The sequence below is a fragment of the Pan paniscus genome, chromosome 14 (genome assembly GCF_029289425.2).
Source record: "Pan paniscus chromosome 14, NHGRI_mPanPan1-v2.0_pri, whole genome shotgun sequence".
NCBI lineage: Eukaryota > Metazoa > Chordata > Mammalia > Primates > Hominidae > Pan > Pan paniscus.
Window position 1 is genome coordinate 93,508,166 of NC_073263.2, and position 22,450 is coordinate 93,530,615.

A 22,450-nucleotide genomic window follows, 5' to 3' on the forward strand; every position below is an offset into this window, starting at 1 on the left:
CATAAAATCAATCATATTCCTCATTTCCAACAACATACTTTAGAAAATATTTTAAAATATACCATTAAAATGCCATTAAAATATCAGATAATTAGGAATTAATCTAACTGAAGATATACAAGATGTATAGCATGAGACTATATGACATTGAGAGGAATTAAATGAGATCTGAATAAATGCAGGAATAGATCATGTCCCTGGACTAGAAAACTCAATATTGTAATATTGTTTATTCTCCAAAAATTAATCTGGATATTCAGTAAAATTCCAGCAAAATTTAATCTATGTGTGTTTATGTATTTAAATTGGCAAGCAGATTCTAAATCAATCGGAGGAACGCAAATAGCCAAGAACACTCAAATTTTAAGAAGTACAAAGTTAGAAGACATTATCCTTCTGCATAGTAATACTTATTATAAAGCGGTATTAAATGTTATATTGTGGAAGATGGCTGACTAGATTAACCTGGTACACATCTCCTGGACAACGAAGAAGCAAAATAGCAAGTAGATAATCACACTTTGAATAGACGATGTAAGAGAAAATGCTGGAATAAAACAGAGAAATGACAGGAAACACCCAAATCAAGGAAGAAGAGGGAAGCAAGGCAGCCTGGTTAGCCACCTGGGATTTGTTGGGAGCCCACAGAGGCACCCCAACTTAGGGAAAGGGTAAGTGGGAGACCCCCAGTGGTCCCATTCCCACTCCTAGCCATGGGAAAGCCCCTCAACCCTCACGGGCCCTAAGACTAACACAGGGAGCTTCTGAGAGACTGTACAACAGCATTCCTCCAGAGGAGCATAATAGCTTGTGCTGCTTTCCACACTCTCCCTGAATTTTAAGCAGCTGCAGCATGGTGCCATTTGAGATCTCAGTCCCCAACAGACTGTATCCTGTCCTGTGGCTAAACACACCGCTACAACTCTGGAGCCCCATTGATATCACCTGCCTGCAGTGACAGTTGCAGCTGGTTACTACCAGCAGGGTCAAAGCATGAGCAGTTTACAAGCACCCTGAGGACAGCCTATGCAGCCTGCAGCTGCCACCTATGGCTGAAGTACACACTCTCCAGCTGCCTGCCTACAGTACATCTGCTGCCACTGAAAGCCAACCACCCTCCCCAGCCACTGCTGCTCCAACCAGACCATTTCGCCAGGGGCTTGAGAATCACCTCCCCAATGCCTACCATAGCCACCACCTGTATGCAGCAATGGGGAGCCTGAAGACAGGCCCACCCAGTTCAGTTTTCTCCCCCCCACCCCAATACTCAAGCATGCCACCTGGTGGCATGGATCTTGCCCAGCCTTGTGCACAACAATTGGCTCCTGAGTGCTTTTTCCAGGAGCAGGAGGTTGGGCCCACCCAACCTGCCATTGTCATCACAGCTGGCACCCACCAGCATGCATTACTTATGGGCCTGGGGACTGGCCTGCCCAGCCCATTGCAGCTCCCATCAACACCAATAAGGACCTCTTTGGAGGCACAGGGTTTTCCTGCCACTGCTGCTGCCATTGCTAATGCCATGTCATACTGCCTAGAAGCTTGAGGATCCACTACTTGCCTGGCCCACAGCTGTCACTGTAGCACCCAAGAAAGCCGCCAGAAATGGCCTGCCTGTGCCCACTAAAACTGTATACACCATCCTGGATCCCAAGGAAAGGCATGCTAGGCCCACTGTTACAACCACTGGGGCCTGAAGACTGACCTACCTGGCATCCCTATCTCCAGCAAGACTTTACCACAGCTTCCTCTAATGACTGCAAGGCACTAAGGAAATCAGAGACAATACTACCCTGTTTACAGCTGAAGAAATCATATGGAAACTACACTAATGTGCACACCCAGAATCAAAGCCAAAGTACCCTATCCAATTATTAATAACGCCAGAGATACATTATCAGGAAAAAGTCCTTCCCTGTGAAAGCAAATTTTAAAAATAGGAAGAAGGGGCTTGTAAAAGAGATGTGAAGATATCAAGGTAAGGACACAAGAAACATGAAAAAGCAAGGAAATTCAACACCTCCAAAGGGACACAATAATCTTTCAGGAACAGGTTGCAAGCAAAAATAAATTTTTGAAAACCAAGAAAAATAATTCAAAATAATGATATTAAATAAGCACAGTGAGATGCAAGAGAACAGAGAAAGACATTACAAAGAAACCAGAAAAACAATTAAGGATATAAATGAGAAATTTACCAAAGAGGTACATATCATATTAAAAAAATGGAAATTCTGGGACTGAGGAATTCATTGAATTAAATTTAAAAAGTACATTTGAAACTTTCAACAATAAACTATATCAAGCAGAAGAAAGAATTTGAGAACTTGAAGACAAGTCTTTTGAAATAACTCAGAAAAAGATTTTGTAAAAACGTTTTTAAGTGAACAAACCCTATATGACATGTGGAACACCATAAAGCAACCAAATATTCACATTTTAGGTATCCCAGGAGGTGAAGACAAAGGGAAAGGAATAGAAAACCTATTTAATGAAATAATAGCTGAAAATTTCCCAAATCAGCTCAAGATTTAGATATCCAGATACAGGAAGCTCGGAGATCCCCAAATACATACAATTCAAAAAGGTCTTCTCTATGGCACATGTCAAAAATCAAATACAAAGAGGGATTGTAAAAATAGCAAGAGAAAAGCACTTAGTCACTTATAAAGGAACAATCAGCAGATTTCTCAGCAGAAACCTTACAGGTCAGGAGAGAATGGGATGATATATGCAAAGTGATGAAAGAAAAAACTATCAGCCAAGGATACAGCAAAGTTATCCTTTATAAATAAAGGAGAAACAAAGTCTTCCCCAGACATACAAAAGCTGAGGGGATTTTTCACCACTAGACTAGCCCTATAAGAAATATTTAAGGGAGTCCCACACCTGGAAGCAGGAGGATGATATCTACCATCATAAAAACACATGAAAATTTAAACCCCCTGTTAGAGCAAACATTACGAAAAAAGGAAAAGAAAAAACTCAAAAATTACCACTACAGAAGATTACCAAAGCACAATGATAAAAAATAAGAGAAAGAAATGAACAAAAGATAAACAAAACAATCAAAAATCAATTAATAAATGACAAAAATGAGCCCTCACATATTGATAATAACCTTGAATATAAACATATTGAACGCCCACTTAAATGATATAGACTGGTTGATTTTTTTTTAAAGAAAGCATGACTCAACCATATACTGCCTACAAGAAACTCATGTCACCCCTAAAGACACATATAGACTGAAAGTAAAGTGGGGGAAACAGATACTCCATGCAAACATAGACCAAAAAACTAGCAGAGGTAGCTATACCTATGTTAGATAAAACAGATGTTAGTCAAAAACTGTAAAAAGAAAAAAAAAAAGGTCATTATATAATGATAAAGGGATCAACTCAGCAAGAGGATATAATAATTCTAAACCTATGTGCACCCAAGGTCAGAGCACCCAGATATATAAAGTATATTATTAGTGCAAAGGGAGGGAGACTCCACTATAATAATAGTTGGGGACTTCTGCACTCCATTCTCAGCATTAGACAGATCATCTAGACAGAAAATTATCAAAGAAACATTGGACTTAAATTGCATTTTAAACTTCATGGACCTAACAGACATTTACATTTCATTGAACAGCTACAGAATACTCATTCTTCTCATTGGCACATGGAACATTCTCCAGGATAGGTCATATGTTAGGACATGAAAGAAATCTCAACAAAAACAATTTTAAAAATCAAAATCCTACAGTATCTTTTCACAACATAATGAAATAACATTAGAAATCCATAACAAGAGGAACTCAGGAAACTGTACAAATACATGGAAATTAAACAACATGCTCCTGAATTACAACTGGGTCAAGGAAAAAATTAAGGAGGAAATAACAAAGTTTCTTGAAACAAATGAAAACCTAAACACAACATACTCAAATCTATGGAATACAGCAAAAACTGTGCTAAGAGGGAAGTTGATAGTAATCCACACCTACATCAGAAAAACCAGTAAGATTTCAAATAAATAATCTAATAATGCACCTTGAGGAACTGGAAAATCAAGAACAAACAAAACCCCAAATTGCTAGAAGGAAAGGAATAACAAAGATCCGAGCAGAACCAAACAGAATGGAGACAACACACACACACACACACACACACACACACACACACACACGAATCAATGATGAAACAGAAAGTTGGTTTTTTGAAAAAATAAACTAAATTGATAACCCACTAGGAAGATTAACCAATAAAAAAAGAGAAACGACACAAATAAATAAAATCAAAAATGACATGGGAAACACTTCAGCTGATACCACAGAAATACAAAGATCATCAGCGATTATTATGAACAACTATATACTCACAAACAGGAAAACCTAGAAGAAATGGATAAATTACACATACAAACTATTAACACTGAATGACAAATAAATAGAAAATCTGAACAGACTAATAATGAGTGACGAGACTCAGTCAGGAGTAAGAAGCCTCCTAACAAAGAAAAGTCCAGGACTGAATGACTTCAATGCCAAATTCTACCAAACTATCAAAGAAGAACTAACACTAGTTCTCCTCAAACTGTTCCAAAAACACGAGGAGGAAGGAATTCTCCTTAACTAATTTTATAAGGCCAGCATTAGCCTGATACCAAAACCAGCTTAGGACACAACAAAAAGAAAAACTACAGGCCAAAATCCCTGATGAACATAGACACAAAATTTCTCAACAAAATACTAGCAAACTAAATTCCATAGCACATCAAAAGGATAATATACCGTGATTTCAAATAATATAACATTAGATTTCATATTGTAATATGTAATAATATATCGTAAGATATCATGATTGAGTGGGATTTTCCCAGGGATGCAAGGATGGTTCAACACTTGCAAACCAGCAAACGTCATGCATCACATCAACAGAATTAGGGACAAAAGCCAGATGCAGGAAAAGCACTTGATAAAATTCAACATCTCTTTATGATAAAAACTTTAAGCAAGTTTTTAACTAGGCATAGAAGGAATATACTTCAACATTATAAAGGCAAACCCAAAACCAACATCATACTGAATGGGGAAAAGCTGAAAGCCTTTCCTCTAAGAACTGGACAAGACAAGGATGCCCACTTTTAACACTGCTATTCAACATAGTACTGAAAATCCTAGCCAGAGAAATCAGGCAAGAAAAAGAAATAAATTTATCCAAATTGGAAAAGAGGAAGTCAAAGTGTCCCTCTTTACTGATAATATGATCTTATTCTAAAAAAAAAACTAAAAACTTCACCAAAATACTCTTTACAGCTGATAAATGAATTCAGTAAAGTTTCAGGATACAAAATAAATATGCAAAAATCAGTGGCATACCTATGTATCAATAATGAACTAACTGAGAAAGAAATCAAGAAAACAATCTCACTTACAATGGCTACAAAAAAATAAAATACTTAGTAATAAATTTAACCAAGAAGGTGAAAGACCTTAACAGATAAAACCACAAAACACTGATAAAGGAAACTAAACATGAACAAATGGAAAGACATCCCTTGCTTTCCAATCAATATTATTAAAATGACTGTCTTAGCCAAAGCAATCTATAGATACAATGCCACCTCTATAAAAAGACCAATTTCATTTTACATAGAAATAGAAAAACAACTCTAAAATTTGTGGAACCAAAAAGAGTCCAAATACTCAAAATAATCCTAGGCAAAAACAATAAAGCTGGAGGCGTTCACACAACTTGATTTCAAAATATATTACAAGGCTATAGTAAAACAACATGGTATGTATATAAAAAGAGACATGTCGATAAATGGAACAGAATGATGAACCCAGAAATCTACATATGTACAGCTACACATTTATGTATTTTTGATAGAGATGTCAAGAACATACACTGGGGAAAAGACACCCTCTTCAATAAGTGGTGCTGGGAAAATTGGATATCCATATAAAGAGAATGAAAATAGACTCCTGTGTTTCACATATAAAAAATCAATTTAAGATAAAGACCTGACACTATAAAACTTCTAGAAGAAAACATAAAGGAAACACTCCAGGATATGAGTCTAGGCAAAGATTTTATGGTTGAGACCTCAAAAGCACTGGCAACAAAAAGAAAAATAAACAAATGGAGCTATATTAAACTTAAAAAAAAAACTTCTCCATAGAAAAGGAAACAATGAACAGAGTGACGAGGCAAACTGTTGAAATGAAAAGAAAATATTTGCCAACTATTGATCTGACAAGTGACTAATGTCTAGAATATAAAGGAACTGAAGTAACTAAGCAAGTAAATACTCAGGGTAATGGAAACTCTAAATACTCTGACTTAATCATTACACATTCTATGCATGTAATAAAGTGTCACATGTACCTTGTATATATATATATATATATATACACACACACATATATATATATATATACACACACAAATATTATGTAGCAATTTAAAAAGATATTGTGGTTAGTGAAAGGATAGACAAATAGAATGATGGAACTGAATAGAGCCCTGACTAGACACATTTACAGTCACTTGATTGATGCCCCAGGTGACTGACAATACCAACTGTCATAGTATGTGGAGTAATTGGAACACTCATACACTGGCATTAAGAGTGTAAATACGTGTAACCTTATGATTCCATGTGGAATTCTGTTAGAATTCCAATTCTAACAGAAATGCACATGTGTAACAAAGGAATGTTTGCAGGAGTTAGGAATAAACAAAGGATTGTTATTCATAATAACACAGCAGAAAACAAACTCATATGTCCTCAAAAGTTGAATGGACAAATTATGGAATATTCATAAATTATGTTCATACATATGATACGGCAATAAGTAAAGATAACTATTGTGTCATGCATCGTAGGTGGATCTCACTAGCGTAATACTGAGCCAAATAAGTAAAACACAGAGGTATTATCTATGGTCCCACAGAAGTTCAAAGGATCCAATATTAAGAGAAGGGAGTTTGTGATTGATGAGGAGGGAGACGTGGGTTCCTCTGATATGCAAGTTATATGCTATTTCTGGATCTGGTCAGAAGTTAACTTCTCATTTTGGGAAAATGTATAAATCTGTAACTTTTTCTATGTCTACATGTCAGAAGCATTTTTATATCAAAGACAAAGTAAAAGTAGCAAGTGATTCATAAAAGAGATTACCTTTGAAAACTATGGAGGATGTTCTTAATAAGGTTAAATTCATTGACAGTTAAATTTAGACAAAGATTAAGAAGTGTTTATTAAATTTCATAGCTAGAAGGTCGTTGGCAATTTTCCTAAGAGTGTTTTCTATGGAGTAGTGGGGGTTGAAAACAGGCTGAAGTGTGCTGAAGAGCTCCTGGGTGGCATGGCAGTGTTAGAAAATGCCAAAATGATAAGACTTCTTTTGAAACTGAAATTAACATCCTTTTGCCATGAATACAGAATTTTATTGGAGAAATCCCAAAGTTTTTTCTCAATATCTGTTCTCTTCTTCAACTACTTTGTATTTAAATACCTAGAGAAATAAATATTTCCTGACTTAAAGATAGTCACAACATAGAAATTAATTTCCTTTTAGTGTGGTCTGTGTGAGCTCCGGAGTAGATGGCCAATAAAAATTAGAATGTTTTTATACATTTTTGGCATTTATCTAATAGACTTAATTGCTAAAAATTTTGGGGAGGGTTGTTGCACAGTCTTAGTATTAGTTTAATGTACCTATATATTCTCACCCATACCTTCAAACACACATTTTGAAATTTCCATTATGACTCATCCATGGCAAATAAAATGGACTCTCAGTAGTTGTAGCTATAACCTATGCTTAATAGACATATCACATTGTGAAAAAAAAATGAGGTGGAGTTTTGCATCACAGTGGGAGTTCTCTATTAACCATTAGATATACCTACTGAAAGCAGGTTGAGAAATGATTCTGCTGGTAACAAAATTATTATATATGGTAGAGATCACATAATAGTGGCCTTCAGGCCAATTTAGCCTACTGATGTGTTTTGTTTCCTATATTCCTCAGTTATTGTTTTCATTTTTTTGATATATTTAAATGCCAGAAGGCAGTACCTATGTTCTCTAGTTTGTCACTATTCCATGTGCCTTATTATTTCTGCCTTCTGGGTGGAAGTATAGAATAGTGACTAAGTGTGGGCTCTGGGGTCAGCCCACTTGAGTTTGAATCCTGTTTCTACTGGTTACTATGTGTCTTTGGGCAGTTACTTAATATTTCTGTACCTCTGACTTCTCATCTTCAAACAGGGAATTGCATAATTTTGTACCTATTAGGTACAGGTATAAAGTCCAAAATTATAGAGCTGAGTAGTGCTTAGGAATGAAGCAATATGAAGGAATAGGAATCCTAATTCCCTGCTGCTGGGAGCACAGGGTTTGCAGAAACTATATGGAAAGGAAGGTGACAACGTTTAGGTAAGTATATCCACAGGTTTTGAATCCAATTTTACCCTTCTGTGTATACGTATTTCCCCCAAATTTTCAAAAATTTGCACATATTTCTACATGTTCTCTTACGAAGTTCCCTATGTGTACATAAGGGAATGTGTAGCAGCACATTTAGTGAACATTTGTAACAAAGAGAACACATAAAGTCAAAATGGAAACATTTGTTTGGGAAGGCCTGAACAACCTTGGTATCTATTGTTGGAGGTGTAGATTGGTCAAATGTAGCAGAGACACATTATGGAATACTTTAAAGCAGTTGGACACAATAAATTAAGTGCAACAGGGATGAAACTTAATGTACAAAATGCACAGTTTGCAGGAACAGAGACAAAAAGATAACGATTAAAATTATTAACTGATTGGGAGAGGTGGGAAGTAATGGCAGTGGGGGTATAAGAATAGGGATAAATAAATAAAACACAGATAATAATATTGATATGCCACAATCTGATGGGGTATTTTGAGCTCATACCACTGCACCTGTGGTCCAAAATGAAATTAAATGGAAGAAGCATCAATCATAGAACACTTTCTTCGTACAAGATGTGATGATAAACAAGTTAATGCTTTTACACTGTTGGTGGGACTGTAAACTAGTTCAACCATTGTGGAAGACAGTGTGGCTATTCCTCAGGGATCTAGAACTAGAAATACCATTTTGTGTGTAGAATTGGCGGGTTCTTGGTCTCGCTGACTTCAAGAATGAAGCCATGGACTCTCGCGGTGTTACAGTTCTTAAAGATGGTGTGTCCGGAGTTTTTTCCTTCTGATGTTCAGAGGTCTCCAGAGTTTTTTCCTTCTGGTGGGTTCATGGTCTCGCTGACTTCAGGATTGAAGCTGCAGACCTTCACGGTGAGTGTTACAGCTCACAAAGGCAGTGCAGACCCAAAGAGTGACCAGCAGCAAGATTTCTTGCAAACAGTGAAAGAACAAAGCCTTCAAAGGATGGAAGGAGACCCCAGCAGGTTGCTGCTGTGGGCTCCGTGGCCTGCTTTTATTCCCTTACTTGGTCCCACCCACATCCTGCTGATTGGTCCATTTTACAGGGAGTTGATTGGTCCATTATACAGAGTGCTGATTGGTCCGTTTTACAGAGTGCTGATTGGTCTGTTTTGACAGAGTGCTGATTGGTGCATTTATAAACCTTTAGCTAGACACAGAGTGCTGATTGGTGTATTTACAATCCTTTAGCTAAACAGAAATGTTCCCCAAGTCCCCTACCCGATTAGCTAGACACAGAGCACTGATTGGTGTGTTTACAAACCTTTAGCTAGACATAGAGCGCTGATTGGTGCATTTATAATCCTTTAGCTGGACAGAAAATTCTACAAATCCCCACCCCACCCAAAAGCCCAGCCAACTTCACCTCTCAATTTGACCCAGCCATCCCATTTCTGGGTATATACCCAAAGGATTATAAATCATGCTGCTATGAAGACACATGCACATGTGTGTTTATTGCGGCACTATTCACAATAGCAAAGACTTGGAACCAACCGAAATGTCCATCAGTGATAGACTGGATTAAGAAAATGTGGCACATACACACCATGGAATACTATGCAGCCATAAAAAAGGATGATTTCATGTCGTTTGTAGGGACATGGATGAAGCTGGAAACCATCATTCTGAGCCAACTATTGCAAAGACAGAAAACCAAACACTGCATATTCTCACTCGTAGGTGGGAATTGAACAATGAGAACACTTAGACACAGGGTGGGGAACATCACACACTGGGGCCTGTCGTGGGGTGGGGGGTGGGGGGAGGGATAGCATTAGGAGATATACCTAATGTAAATGAGGAGTTAATGGGTGCAGCACACCAACATGGCACATGTATACATGTGTAAAAAACGTGCACGTTGTGCACATGTACCCAGAACTTAAAGTATAATAATAAAAAAAAAGCACCTAGAATATTACCTAACTCATAAGTACTCAATAATTGTTAGCTATTCCTTCAGAAATGTAACTTACTCAGCTCCAGAAGGCATTTTGGTTGTGAAGTCAGGTATAAAGGAGTGCTCATTTGGAGAAGTGTTTTAACTTTAAATTGCTCATTTATCTGCTGTACCATGATATCAATCAATGAATGATTAGATATTTATAACATTTCTATTTCTTCTTACACCATCATTTACCCAGTTTTTCTCTCTGTATAGTTATGAGGAGTTCAGAGCCTCCCATGTAATTGTACATATCTTCAGATTCATTTAAAGAAGAAAAGGACACATTTGCTAAGAGTGTAAGGGATTTTAGCCAAAGTAAATGAATGAGAGGGTTTTAATTCACAAGTGTTCAAATTCATTTAGGCCTGTCATATCCAACAAAGGAAAATCAGCAACCAGAAAGGGGCAGTCAAGCATGATATTAAACAGCTGAGCGTGTCAAAATAATCACTTCATCGTTATGGAGTTCCATTCAGTACATCCGTGCTTGAGCTGTTGCCATTGTGTGGGATTTTCACACTTCTTGATAAATTGATCTGTTTTTCCTAATATAATTATCATGAAGTTTCCTCAGGAATGCATATTTAAACTGAATAAGTCCATTGGGTTATCATTCTTAGAATATTTGATTTAAACATCAAATACATTTAATTTGTAAAGTAGGTTTCCATATGGGAGGAATGCTATTTTTTACTATCTATTGGCACATGATAGAATTGGATGTACTTACTAGAAACCAGCAATTTTCTTCATATTCTTCAATTTCTTCCTGAACTTCTAAATAGAAATAATTAGACAACTAAAAGGTAAATTCCTCATACAGACACGTGAAAGCCAGTGGTGTTTTTTAAGCTCAGCAATATGTTACCAGAAAAGTTCATTTTCAGGTCATTTAGCAGCCTGACATCAGTCAGTTGAATAATTCACTAAATTATTAATACAGAACAACTTACTTTAACATTTCCCTTTAAACTTAGTGCAGAAAAAGCATAGAAATAGGAATAAACTTCTTTTATACAATCAAAAGTGTATAATGGGAGCAGTAAATGGTCAGAAAAGAGATTCATTGTCAGTTTTTATGGGACATGGTTTTATCAAGAGACTTGGAGGTATTTTGTTGTATTTCAGAAAATTAGGAAGAATATAGACCATACAAGTAACAAATTGCTTCGTAGTAAAATATTTTATTCTGAATATTAAACAAAAGATGTGCAGACAGAGATTGAGACAGGTGTATGTATTCAGTCTGTATCATGTTTATGTGTAGGATATGTTTGCTTCAAAATATTTCCTTGCAACTTAGGCATGTTTATTCATTGTTTATTCTTACTGCATCAATCAAAACTTATCAGGAGTCTAATACCTCACTGACTCTTCTAGTCAAAAGTTTAGTTACCTTAAGTAGATATTTGAAGTTGATGAAATGCATTCATGCATTGATCATGAGCTGAACTACGATGTAAGTCATAAAAGGCCTGATTCACTTAAAAACTGACACTGATATTTTTTAAAAGGGGAAAAAAGCAAACAAAGAATGCACCTGTGCAGAAGTGTACTGTTTACTACTGAGAGTTTAACAACAAAATATTGCAATCTGATTATACACAAAATGACTCCAAAATATGTTATAAATACTTGAAGTTAAATATTTGAATAAACACTATTTCCTATATGTTAAAGTAACACTTATTTGCTTTTCCATATTGTATTAGCATACTCACACTACTGATAAAGGTATACCCGAGACTGAGTGATTTATAAAGAAAAAGAAGTTTAATGGACTCACAGTTCTATGTGGCTGGGGAGGCCTCATAATCATGGCAGAAGGTGAAAGGCATGTCTTACATGGTGGCAGACAAGAGTGAATGAGAGAGAACCAAGTGAAAGGGGTTTCCCTTTATAAAACCATCAGATCTGGTGAGACTTATTCACTACCATGAGAACAGTAAAGAGAAAACTGCCCCATGATTCAATTATCTCCCACTGGTTCCCTCCCACAACACATGGGAATTATGGGAGCTACAATTCAAGATAAGATTTGGGTGGTGACACAGTTAAACCATATTACATATTTATCTTGATCATTTTTATACTTTAAAAAATTTGTATTTTTAGTATTATAAAAGTAAAATATACTCAGTTAGAAGAAATTAAAACTGTAAAAATCATTAGAATATTAAAATGACCTATAATTTTAAAAAATATTACATTAAAAAAATTATTTTTCCCAGTCTTTGTCTTGCTTTTTGTTCAGATTTTTGAAAATTAAGTTAGATTTATACTTATGAACTCATATGCTTTTACTAATGATCATAAAGTTTCTAAAATTATAAATGCTTTTAAATACATCATTTCCATGGCTATGTAACACCCTGGTAGAAGAGCGTTTCATAATTTAACCATCAGCAATATTTATATATTATTGTTAATTTTGTAAACATTTTCATATACAAAATCATTAGTGGAATAAAGAGGATGCTTTTTAAAAGTTTCTTAATATTTATTAGCATGTAATTTCAACTAAAGTTTATACAATTTATCTGGCCATATTAGAGAGCTCCATTTTTGTCACATGCTTGCCAACATTATTATTTTTGATTTTTATTGTTTTCATTTGCATTTCTGTAACTCCTAATGGAATTCAATATTTTTAAAATGTGTATTAGTTATAATTGTTCATTTTCTAAATTTTCTGTTGCTGTAACTGTGTATTCTTTGGGACCATTATACTTTTTATAATTCATTTGAATGAATTATCCCTAGTAATGATATTAACTTTCATTTGCTGTATTTGTAGAATACATATTTTAAATTTATTTGCCTTTTATTTTGTTAACAGTGTTTCTTAGTTTTAGAAATGTGTCCTTTGTTTAATTACATTCTTGATTTCTTGTATACATAGAAAATCTTTTCTCATTCCAAAAGCAAAATTATATTCCTCGTGTATTTTTTCCTATTTTAAAGTTTTTTTTTATGTTGTACATTTAATCCATCCATTTTTCTAGATTTCATTGTGGTACATAGTATCAGATAAATATCTAAGAGTTTCTCCTAAATATTGATGGTATTGTCTGAGTATAACTCTTTAACACACTATTTAAATTGCAACTCAACTGTGTTGAAATTTAATATTAATATATGTTTCAAAATGTGATAGTTTTTAATGATGCTTCTTTTTTTTTCTTTTTTTGTTTTGAGACGGAGTCTTGCTCTGTCGCCCAGGCTGGAGAGCAATGGCGCAATCTCGGCTCACTGCAACCTCCACCTCCCAGGTTCAAGTGATTCTTCTGCCTCAGCCTCCCAAGTAGCTGGGACTACAGGCATGTGCCACCATGCCTGGCTAATTTTTGTACTTTTAGTAGAGGTGGGGTTTCACCATGTTAGCCAGGCTTGTCTCGAACTCCTGACCTCAGGTGATCTTCCTGCCTCGGCCTCCCAAAGTGCTGGGATTACAGGCGTGAGCCACTGCGCCCGGGCAATAATTCTTCTAAATATGCTTTTGACAGTGCCATACCACTGTGCTATTGAATCTCTGGGTATGTTCTATTAGATTGTTGAGCCAGCTCCCATCATCACTACTACTTATTTTCCTTATTTTTTGTCTTCCTTTTCTTGTGCTCTTTGTCCTCCTCTTTCTTTTCCCTTTATCTTTCTTCTTTCTCTTTTTTTCTATTTCTTTTCCTGATTATTTTTCTTTTGAGATGGAGTCTCCACTCTGTCAACCAGGCTGGATTGCAGTGGTGTGATCTCGACTCACTGCAGCATCCGCCTCCCAGGTTCAAGCGATTCTCCTGCCTCAGCCTCCCAAGTTGCTGGGATTACAGGTGCATGCCACCACCCTCAGCTAATTTTTGTATTTTTAGTAGAGGCAGGGTTTCCCCATGTTGGTCAGGTTGGTTTTGAACTCCTGACCTCGTGATCCTCTTGCCTAGGCTTTCCAAAGTGCTGGGATTACAGGTGTGAGCCACCATGCCTGACCTATTTTTCTTATGCTTAAAGTTATTTCTTTGATACATTTTAAAATTTGCTAATAGCATGGATATCTGACATTATCTTTTTACAAAATAAGTTATGAACACAAAAAAGTTAACTCAAAATGGATTAAAGGCTTACATAGAAATGTAAATCTTCTAGAAAAAATCATAGGTAGGAAAACTCTTTGGCACTGGTCTTGATGGTAATTTTTTTTGATATGACACTAAGAGCACAGATGAAAAAAAAATAAAACAAGGGGTACTATACCAATTTTAAAAGCTTCTGTACATCAAAGAGAATAATCAACAAAATGAAAGGGCAACCTATGGAAGGGGAGAAAACATTTGCAAACCATATATCTAGGGACTCTCAATTTCCAAAATACTTAAATATCATACAACTAAACAGCAAAATCAAATAATGTGATTAAAACTTGGCAAAGGATCTGAGCAGAGATTTCACAAAATAAAACATCAAACAGCCAACACGTTTATGAAAAGGTGCTCAACATCAATAATCATCAGAAAAATTCAGATCAAAACTACAATTATATATTGCCACATTGGTTGGGATATCTGTTGTACAAAAAAACAAAAAAAGGATTACAAGTGTTGGTGAGGATATGGAGAAAAGGGACCTCTTATACACACTGTTCATGGAAATATAATTTGGTACAACGAGTATGGAAAACAGCATGCACTCCCATGTTGTTTTTGCAGCATTATTCCCAATAGTCAAGATGAGGAATCAACCTGAGGGTTCATCAAGGAATAAATGGTAAAGAAAATGTGCTAGATACACACAATGGAAAACTATTCAGTATTTAAAAAAGAGGGAAATTTTGCCTTCCATTTGCAACAACATGGATGAGCCCAGAGGGTATTTTGCCAACTGAAATAAGCCAGGGACAGAGAGACAAATACTACATGATTTAATTTATATGTGGAACCTTAAAAAGGTGAACTTATAGAAATAGAAGTAGAGAGTCGATTGCTGATTGCCAGGTCCCAGGGATGGAAGAGTGGGGAATGGGGAATGGGGAGATATTGGCAAAAAGATACAAACCCTCAGTTATAACATGAATAAGTTCTGGAGATCTAATGTACAATATCATGATTAGAGTTAACAATGCTGTATTGTATACTTTAAATTTGCTAGGAGTAGATTGCCCCCCCCACACACATACACACATACACACACACAAGCTATGTGAGATTATAGATATGTCAGTTAGTTAGACTGTGATAGTCATTTCACAGTGTATACATCTATAAATCATCACATTGTCTGCATTAAGTAACACAGTTTGTATTTGTCAGTTGTACCTCAATGAAGAAAAAAAATGAGGAGTAATAAAAGCAAAAAAAATAGTGAAAACATCAATACCTAATTTATTGAGAGTTTTTAGCATGAAGGGTTGTTGAATTTTGTGAAAGGCCTTTTCTGCATCTATTGAGATAATCATGTGGGTTTTGTCTTTGGTTCTGTTTATATACTGGATTACATTTATTGATTTGCAAATGTTGAACCAGCCTTGCATCCCAGGGATGAAGCCCACTTGATCATGGTGGATAAGCTTTTTGATATGCTGCTGGATTTGGTTTGCCAGTATTTTATTCAGGATTTTTGCATCAATGTTCATCAAGGATATTGGTCTAAAATTCTCTTTTTTGGTTGTGTCTCTGCCAGGCTTTGGTATCAGGATGATGCTGGCCTCATAAAATGAGTTAGGAAGGATTCCCTCTTTTGCTATTGATTGGAATAGTTTCAGAAGGAATGGTACCAGCTCCTCCTTGTACCTCTGGTAGAATTCGGCTATGAATCCATCTGGTCCTGGACTTTTTTTGGTTGGTAAGCTATTGATTATTGCCACAATTTCAGAGCCTGTTATTGGTCTATTCAGAGATTCAATTTCTTCTTGGTTTAGTCTTGGGAGGGTGTATGTGTCGAGGAATTTATCCATTTCTTCTAGATTTTCTAGTTTATTTGTGTAGAGGTGTTTGTAGTATTCTCTGATGGTAGTTTGTATTTCTGTGGGATCGGTAGTGATATCCCCTTTATCATTTTTTTATTGCGTCTATTTGATTCTTCTCTCTTTTCTTCTTTATTAGTCTTGCTAGCGGTCTATCAATTTTGTTGATCTTTTCAAAAAACCAGCTCCTGGATTAATTAATTTTTTGAAGAGTTTTTATGTCTCTATTTCCTTCAGTTCTGCTCTGATTTTAGTTATTTCTTGCCTTGTGCTAGCTTTTGAATGTGTTTGCTCTTGCTTCTCTAGTTCTTTTAATTGTGATGTTAGGATGTCACTTTTGGATCTTTCCTGCTTTCTCTTGTGGGCATTTAGTGCTATAAATTTCCCTCTACACACTGCTTTGAATGTGTCCCAGAGATTCTGGTATGTTGTGTCTTTGTTCTCATTGGTTTCAAAGAACATCTTTATTTCTGCCTTCATTTCCTTATGTACCCAGTAGTCATTCAGAAGCATGTTGTTCAGTTTCCATGTAGTTGAGCAGTTTTGAGTGAGTTTCTTAATCCTGAGTTCTAGTTTGATTGCACTGTGGTCTGAGAGACAGTTTGTTATCATTTCTGTTCTTTTACATTTGATGAGGAGTGCTTTACTTCCAACTATGTGGTCAATTTTGGAATAGGTGTGGTGTGGTGCTGGAAAAAATGTATATTCTGTTGATTTGGGGTGGAGAGTTCTGTAGATGTCTATTAGGTCCGCTTGGTGCAGAGCTGAGTTGAATTCCTGGATATCCTTATTAACTTTCTGTGTCGTTGATCTGTCTAATGTTGACAGTGGGGTGTTAAAGTCTCCCATTATTATTGTGTGGGAGTCTAAGTCTCTTTGTAGGTCACTAAGGACTTGCTTTATGAATCTGGGTGCTCCTGTATTGGGTGCATATGTATTTAGGATAGTTAGCTCTTCTTGTTGAATTGATCCCTTTACCATTATGTAATGGCCTTCTTTGTCTCTTTTGATCTTTGTTGGTTTAAAGTCTGTTTTATCAGAGACTGGGGTTGCAACCCCTGCCTTTTTTTGTTTTCCATTTGCTTGGTAGATCTTCCTCCATCCCTTTATTTTAAGCCTATGTGTGTCTCTGCACATGAGATGGGTTTCCTAAATACAGCACACTGATGGGTCTTGACTCTTTATCCAATTTGCCAGTCTGTGTCTTTTAATTGGAGCATTTAGCCCATTTACATTTAAAGTTAATATTGTTATGTGTGAATTTGGTCCTGTCATTATGATGTTAGCTGGTTATTTTGCTTGTTAGTTGATACAGTTTCTTCCTAGCCTTGATGGTCTTTACATTTTGGCATGATTTTGCAGTGGCTGGTACCGGTTGTTCCTTTCCATGTTTAGTGCTTCCTTCAGGAGCTCTTTTAGGGCAGGCCTGGTGGTGACAAAATCTCTGAGCATTTGCTTGTCTGTAAAGTATTTTATTTCTCCTTCACTTATGAAGCTTAGTTTGGCTGGATATGAAATTCTGGGTTGAAAATTCTTTTCTTTAAGAATGTTGAATGTTGGCCCCCACTCTCTTCTGGCTTGTAGAGTTTCTGCTGAGAGATCCGCTGTTAGTCTGATGGGCTTCCCTTTGTGGGTAACCCAACCTTTCTCTCTGGCTGCCCTTAACATTTTTTCCTTCATTTCAGCTTTGGTGAATCTGACAATTATGTGTTTTGGAGTTGCTCTTCTCGAGGAGTATCTTTGTGGTGTTCTCTGTATTTCCTGAATCTGAATGTTGGCCTGCCTTGCTAGATTGGGGGAGTTCTCCTGGATAATATCCTGCAGAATGTTTTCCAACTTGGTTCCATTCTCCCCGTCACTTCCAGGTACACCAATCAGACGTAGATTTGGTCTTTTCACATAGTCTCATATTTCTTGGAGGCTTTGTTTGTTTCTTTTTATTCTTTTTTCTCTAAACTTCCCTTCTCGCTTCATTTCATTCATTTCATCTTCCATCACTGATACCCTTTCTTCCAGTTGATCGCATTGGCTCCTGAGGCTTCTGCATTTTTCACGTAGATCTGGAGCCTTGGCTTTCAGCTCCATCAGCTCCTTTAAGGACTTCTCTGCATTAGTTATTCTAGTCATCCATTCGTCTAATTTTTTTTTCAAAGTTTCTAACTTCTTTGCCATTGGTTTGAATTTCCTCCTGTAGCTTGGAGTGGTTTGATCGTCTGGAGCCTTCTTCTCTCAACTCGTCAAAGTCATTCTCCGTCCAGCTTTGTTCCGTTGCTGGTGAGGAGCTGTGTTCTTTTGGAGGAGGAGAGGCGCTTTGCTTTTTAGAGTTTCCGGTTTTTCTGCTCTGTTTTTTCCCCATCTTTGTGGTTTTATCTACTTTTGGTCTTTGATGATGGTGACGTACAGATGGGTTTTTGGTGTGGATGTCCTTTCTGTTTGTTAGTTTTCCTTCTAACAGACAGTACCCTCAGCTGCAGGTCTGTTGGAGTTTGCTAGAGGTCCACTCCTGACCCTGTTTGCCTGGGTGTCAGCAGCGGTGGCTGCAGAACAGCGGTGGCTGTAGAACAGTGGATTTTGGTGACCCGCAAATGCTGCTCCCTGATCGTTCCTCTGGAAGTTTTGTCTCGGAGGAATACCCGGCCGTGTGAGGTGTCAGTCTGCCCCTACAGGGGGGTGCCTCCCAGTTAGGCTGCTCGGGGTTCAGGGACCCACTGGAGGAGGCAATATGCCCGTTCTCAGATCTCCAGCTGCGTGCTGGGAGAACCACTACTCTCTTCACAGTTGTCAGACAGGGACATTTAAGTCTGCAGAGGTTACTGCTGTCTTCTCGTTTGTCTGTGCCCTGCCCCCAGAGGTGGAATCTACAGAGGCAGGCAGGCCTCCTTGAGCTGTGGTGGGCTCAGAGCTATCTATGAGAAACCCACAGCCAATATCATACTGAATGGGCAAAAACTGGAAGCATTCCCTTTGAAAACTGGCACAAGACAGGGATGCCGTCTCTCACACTCCTATTCAACATAGTGTTGGAAGTTCTGGCCAGGCCAATTAGGCAGGAGAAGGAAATAAAGGGTATTCAATTAGGGAAAGAGGAAGTCAAATTGTCCCTGTTTGTAGATGACATGATTGTATATCTAGAAAACCCCATTGTCTCAGCCCAAAATCTCCTTAAGCTGATAAGCAACTTCAGCAAAGTCTCAAGATAAAAAATCAATGTACAAAAATCACAAGCATTCTTAGACACCAATAACAGACAAACAGAAAGCCAAATCATGAGTGAACTCCCATTCACAATTGCTTCAAAGAGAATAAAATACCTAGGAATCCAACTTACAAGGGATGTGAAGGACCTCTTCAAGGAGAACTACAAACCACTGCTCAATGAAATAAAAGAGGATACAAACAAATGGAAGAACATTGCATGCTCATGGGTAGGAAGAATCAATATGGTGAAAATGGCCATACTGCCCAAGGTAATTTATAGATTCAATGCCATCCCCATCAAGCTACCAATTACTTTCTTCACAGAGTTGGAAAAAACTTCTTTAAAGTTCATACGGAACCAAAAAAGAGCCCGCATCACCAAGTCAATCCTAAGCCAAAAGAACAAAGCTGGAGGCATCCCGCTACCTGACTTCAAACTATACTACAAGGCTACAGTAACCAAAACAGCATGGCACTGGTACCAAAACAGAGATATAGATCAATGGAACAGAACAGAGCCCTCAGAAATAATGCCTCATATCTACAACCATCTGATCTTTCACAAACCTGACAAAAACAAGCAATGGGGAAAGGATTCCCTCTTTAATAAATGGTGCTGGGAAAACTGGCTAGACATATGTAGAAAGCTGAAACTGGATCCCTTCCTCACACCTTATACAAAAATTAATTCAAGATGGATTAAAGACTTAAACGTGAGACCTAAAACCATAAAAACCCTAGAAGAAAACCTAGGCAATACCATTCAGGACATAGGCATGGGCAAGGACTTCATGACTAAAACACCAAAAGCAATGGCAACAAAAGCCAAAATTGACAAATGGGATCTAATTAAACTAAAGAGCTTCTGCACAGCAAAAGAAACTACCATCAGAGTGAACACGCAACCTACAAAATGGGAGAAAATTTTTGCAACCTACTCATCTGACAAAGGGCTAATATCCAGAATCTACAATGAACTCAAACAAATTTACAGGAAAAAAACAAACAACACCATCAAAAAGTGGGCAAAGGATATGAACAGACACTTCTCAAAAGAAGACATTTATGCAGCCAAAACACACATGAAAAAATGCTCATCATCACTGGCCATCAGAGAAATGCAAATCAAAACCACAATAAGATACCATCTCACACCAGTTAGAATGGTGATCATTAAAAAGTCAGGAAACAACAGGTGCTGGAGAGGTTGTGGAGAAATAGGAACACTGTTACACTGTTGGTGGGACTGTAAACTAATTCAACCATTGTGGAAGTCAGTGTGGCGATTCCTCAGGGATCTAGAACTAGAAATACCATTTGACCCAGCCATCCCATTACTGGGTATATACCCAAAGGATTATAAATCATGCTGCTATGAAGACACATGCACACATATGTTTATTGCGGCACTATTCACACTAGCAAAGACTTGGAACCAACCCAAATGTCCAACAATGATAGACTAGATTAAGAAAATGTGGCACATATACACCATGGAATACTATGCAGCCATAAAAAAGGATGATTTCATGTCCTTTGTAGGGACATGGATGAAACTGGAAACCATCATTCTCAGCCAACTATCGCAAGGACAAAAAACCAAACACCGCATGTTCTCACTCATAACTGGGAATTGAACAATGAGAACAGATGGACACAGGAAGGGGAACATCATGCTCCAGGGACTGTTATGGGGTGGGGGGAGGGGGAAGAGATAGCATTAGGAGATATACCTAATATTAAATGACGAGTTAATGGGTGCAGCACACCAACATGGCACATGTATACATATGTAACTAACCTGCACATTGTGCACATGTACCCTAAAACTTAAAGTGTAACAATAATAAAATAAAATTTAAAAAAATAGTGAAAACATCATGGCAATAATAAACTTAAAACTGTTACTGAAGTGCCAGAGATTTGGTTTAGGTCCTGCTGCTCACTGCATAGAAAGCCAATTACTGAGACAATGAGTATTGCCAGGGAAGAAGGCTTTAATTGGGTGCCACTGCTGAAGAGATGGGAGATCAGCCTCAAATCCGTCTCTCTGATGCCCTACAATTGGGAGTTTATATAGCAGAGAAGGAATGTAACTAAGTTGTAGGAAAACAGGAATTAGAGAGGGATAAGGAAGAGGGGTTGGTCAACAGGAAGCAGGAGGTTGGTTTGGGAATTATGACACGTGAAGAGTCTGGCATCTCATTATCTGGATGCAGTGATCTGGTGAGTTTCAGTTCCTTGATACTATTTGGAAGGCCTGATGGTTTTCCTGAGGAAGAAACTCAGATAAGACAAATGTAAGTTTCAGGCTTTAAGACAAAGAGAGGCCGAGCGCAGTGGCTCACGCCTGTAATCCCAGCACTTTGGGAGGCTGTGGCAGGCGAATCACTTGAGGTCAGGAGTTTGAGATCAGCCTGGCCAACGTGGTGAAACCCCGTCTCTACTAAAAACACAAAAATTAGCTCGCATGGTGGCACACACCTGTAGTCCCAGCTGCTCGGGAAGCTGAGACAGGAGAGTCACTTGAACCCAGGAGATGGAGGTTTCAGTGAACCAAGATCATGCCATTGCACTCCAGCCTGGATGACAGAGCAAGATTCTGTCTCAATAAATAAATAAATAAATAAATAAATAAATAAATAAATAAAAAAAAATAACCAAGAGAGTCAATTTTTATGTTTATCCAAAAAACAGTAAACATCGTTCTATGGACCAATTGGGCCAATTTCAAAACTGTTAAAAATATGATATGTAAATAAATATGCTATGTTTCTAAGGAGAATACAGGCAGATGTTTGATTTATTCAGAATATTCCTATATATTATACTATTTTCTTAGCTCATCATTGTAATTCCATATATAAGGATACATGAGT

The 22,450-nt window shown here is 37.2% G+C and overlaps 1 protein-coding gene across 1 annotated transcript in view; it reads left to right on the forward strand.

The window, feature by feature from the left end:
- GPC5 (glypican 5) overlaps positions 1-22,450 on the forward strand; it is a 1,460,504-nt gene that overhangs the window by 561,199 nt on the left and 876,855 nt on the right. The gene's annotated exons all lie outside the window — the stretch shown is intronic.